This window comes from Lactuca serriola, chromosome 8, assembly GCF_051521515.1.
Source record: "Lactuca serriola cultivar US96UC23 chromosome 8, Lser_US96UC23_V15, whole genome shotgun sequence".
Lineage (NCBI taxonomy): Eukaryota > Viridiplantae > Streptophyta > Magnoliopsida > Asterales > Asteraceae > Lactuca > Lactuca serriola.
In genome coordinates this window covers 316851277-316855726 of record NC_136415.1, presented here as the reverse complement: position 1 = coordinate 316855726, position 4450 = coordinate 316851277, and positions in this window count along the sequence as shown.

Here is a 4450-nt window from a genome sequence, read left to right as displayed (position 1 = left end):
ATCTATGGTTGATGTCCTTCGATCTTCGCTTGAGGAAACTCCAGGGATGCGTTCCTCAAGAGGGGGAAGTGATGAAGGAGAAGCCCATCACTCACATCACTCTCATCACTCCCATCACTCAATCTCACCACATCAATATCCCCCTATTATCTCTGAGAAAATCCCAACTCCACATCAGAGTCCTCCCATCATCATTGAGAAAATTCCTTCACCGCAACCATCCCATCACTCTCCACCCCAAATTCCAGAAAAACCTGAAACTCCCCCACACTTTAAACTCCTTGCAGAACACATGTCTTCTCCAAGCTCAACTGATTCTCCTGCCACAACTCAAAAGAAGAAAGAATGGAGGTTAGCCAAACTTGCTGAGGAAATCTGGAGACTAAGTGGCTTCGATACGGTCATGGATGAAATTCTTATCAATTCTTGGGTCAATCCCCACCGGAGGCTGCAAGATGAAGACTATGTTCCCCACCTCATATATGCAGAACCTCCTTCGGATGGCTACTGGGATGTTCCTATCTCTCCCAATGCCAGATACTTCACAGTATTTGAGCAGTTTGACCAAAGCCTTCCCGATGCTAAGAGACTGCCTATGGAGTTTGAGAGACTTGCGCAATTCTATGCTAAGCATGCCTCCCCCATAGAGCACATATGGTCCAATGACTGACCTTCCGCAACTGTGAATTACAAGGTTCGGAGATTTATGAAGGTAGAATTCTTCCAGTACACCCTCACTCGAAGGGGACACGACTACATTCACACCCAAGAAGACTTTCCCAACATGAACCTGGAGGAAGTGTTTCTCATAGCCAAAGTGTTTCAGAACAAGGCTGAGAAACATCCAAAAATGAAGACTGCACTTGATCGAGCCAACAACTTCTTGATGGAAACTGTGTACGACTTTGCCAAAATTGATGCGGACATCTATCCCATCATTTCCAAGAAGGTTGATTTACCACCTCTCGACCCCGCACCGATGCCTACCGAAGGCATTGCTGATAGATCTTTAGGTGCAACTAACTTCCCAGAGCTTTGCATCATTTTTGTTGGGCTGAAAAGAGTTTTGATGTTGCGTCGTTTGGGCTCGTTGATTAGCCTTGTATTCTCCGGTTTGGGCCTGTCCAACCGAGAGCCTTTTATGTATTGTATATAAGTTAAATGCTTGCATGCATATTAGGTTAAGATTCTAGAGATTATCGAAATAGCGATTGATCAAGAGCACTAATAATTTTTTTCTGTAATCGTTCTTGTAATCCTCTAATCCTTTACAGTTGATGTTCTTAATCGAGCTCTTCTAAGGATTTTATTTAATCATTCGACACGTTTGATTCAAACTGTTTGTTCTTATTATTGCGTTTTTACTGTTTTAAATTCATATACTTGTTCAAGATCTAATCGATCTTCTTAGATTAAAAGTTGTTTTTAATCCCATCAATTGGTATCAGAGCAGGAGGCTGTGTAATCGATACACATCTTTTCTGTGAAAAAGATTTCCATTAGGCTTTTTCCGCAATCATTGATATTTATTGAGCCGTCATCTTAATTGACGTATCTTAGTATTTATTATTTTGCCCTAATCTGCTTTATTACAAGTCTGATCTTTGAACAGGTTTTTACGATCATTATGGACGCAACGCAATCAAACCCTATTAATATTTCCAACAGCATCGGTTCGACGACAAAGATTCCAATCTTGTACACCCATGACTATGAAGTATGGGCGCATCATTTCGAAGATTATGTGATTGGATCGGAGGACAATGGTTATCTCATATGGGAAGCCATCATCAGTGGACCGTTTTCTCATTCTACGACGTCCAGAATCATTAAGACGCAAAAAGAGTACAATGATCTGCTCAAGGACGTGACGAATATCGCGCAAGATGAAAAAGACAAACTCCAGTGCAATATTAAGGCACTTAGGTTGATCAGATTCGCCCTTCAGTCCGACACATTCAGGCTGGTCAGCTCATAAACTACAGCTAAGGAAGTATGGGATAGACTTCGCGAACTGTATTCCACAGACGAAGATCTTGAACATTCCATCCAAACCTTGCTTCTATCTGAATTTGGTGAATTCAGGCAAGGGGCCGAAGAAACTGTGACCCAGACGTTTGATCGCTTCAATCATCTTCTCAGCAAGATGATCAAACATGACATTGAAAGGAAGCTCATCGAACAAAAGGTTACTTTCTTGAACGGACTGCGATCTGAATGGAGAGCAGTTGTTTCCACAGTCAAAGCCCGTGAACAGTTTAAATCATATTCTTTGGCGAAACTGGTGGGTATTCTAAAGTCCCAAGAGAAGATTGTGGTTCAAGAGAAGAATGTTGTCTCCAGTCTTGGTTCGTTGGCCCTCCTATCTAAAAGTAAAGCTGTGGTGGAGGATGAAGAGCTCAACTTGGAAGAATATGACCTCTCAACTGAGGATTATGCCATGATGGTATCCAATCCTAAGAGGTTCATAAAGAAGAGATTCCCCAGCAACAAAAACCGAAACTGGCAGGGGAGTTACAGCTCGGAAAAAGCGAACAATGAACCGAAAGCTGAGGAGCCCAAAAAGGAACCGAAAGCAGATGGTGATTCCGGAGTAAGCTGTTTCTATTGTGGTGGCAAGAACCACTACGCTAAGGACTATGTTCTTAAGAAGATGGCTGAAAAGGACAATGGAAATGATGAGGAAGCTGTGCTGCAGAAGAGATTGGATGAGTTGAGAAAGAAGAAGTCTACCGCTAACCCTTCTATTAATGCTCTTATTGTGCAGGGTTCGGTCAATGACGATGAGTTCGGTAGCACTGAAGTTTGGTCTACTGACTCAGAAGACGAAGAAGTGAGGAAGCCTACTCATGGAAAGGCATATGTGGTTAAGGAGGAAAGCAGTGGTGGAAAATGCTTCATGGTGACTGAAGTGTCTCAAATGAGGGGATACAACACCGATGGAGGAAGCAATGGACCGAAGGTGCAGGAGGATATGTGCTTTACGGCCAAACCACTCAGCCAGCAGTTCAATGAACTCGATGAACTGATAAAGAAGGTACAATCTGCTTTTATTTCATCTAAAGTACCACCATCCTCTTACGAGAAAGAACTAAAAAATATTAATACAAGAATTTCTCATTTAGATAGTAGCCTAACTCAAACTCGAGTCACCAATTCTAACCTGACTGATCAATTAAGCAGGGCGGCGTCGAAGAGTGAGGAGCGGCGAATGTGGATTGAGTTAAAAGAGTCGGAATTAATTAAAGTTAAAGACGAAAACATTTATTTGCAGAGAGACAATTAGAAATTGTTAAAACAAAGAAAAGTTTTTTGTTTAATAGCTAAACGTTTATATTCCAATATTACTCAACTTCACTTGGATTGTGAGATAGGCCAAAAGATCCATCGCATGATTTTGCCCTTTCTAGAATTTAAGGAGGATGAAATCGATGCCGAAGCCTACAATTGTGAGAGTGTGATATCGTCTGATGATGTCAATCCGACCTATATGTATGGACTGGACAAAATTGAGTCCTTCATTAAGTCCAAAGACCATAAGGACATGCTCAAAAACCTTTTGGACGAAAATGACCGACTTAAACTGAGAACCGAAACCATGCAAAAATTTGACTCTCTAAACGCCAACGTAAGCTCAGAAAACAAAATCGATGTTGAAAATGCATCTGAGCTTAACGAGGACGAAAACATGAGTGAAATTTCTGTGGAGGATACGGTTGACTGCTCAGAATTTGTTAAAAGCGAAACTGAAAACCACAAAAATCTTATTTCTGAAAACTCTGTGGAATTCGCTAGATTGTCCCAACAAAAGTCCCCGAAATTAGTTGAAAAGGTTGTTGTGTATCAAAAGGTCAGGACCACTCCAAATCAAGATTACAAGGTGACTGGAGTAACCGAACATCAAACAGCTGAACTCACAGCTATTGTTAACGAAGACAATGCTGATGGCTGTGATGAGTATTTCTGGGAAGCTCCTATTGATAATGGAAACGAAACCGTCGGCCTATCTGAAAGAACCTCTTGGATGAGAAAAGGGAGATATATACCTGAACCCTTGAACAAGCTCGATAATTTCAGTGAACCAAGCACTAGTGGTACGAAAGAAATTCCTCAAGAGGATGATCGTTTAGCAAAAGAAGACATTCCTTCAACACCTACAGCTCGAAGCGAAACTTCATCAGATACTCCTTCCACTTCCTCAGGGAAAACTGAATCTTCTTTAGATATTCCATCTGTTCCCTCTGCTCAAAGAAAAACTCCTAAAGTTCAAAAGGAACCAGTCAAAGTGACAGCAAAAACAAGAGCGAACGTTCATCATCAACCTAAGCAGATGAGGGATAAGAAGATAGAGAGGAACCAAAGATACAGGAAAAATCTTTCTGAAAGGAAACAATTCTGGCACTCCCAGAACGCATACTATACACACAAGGACAAGAATCTGAAGTATGAA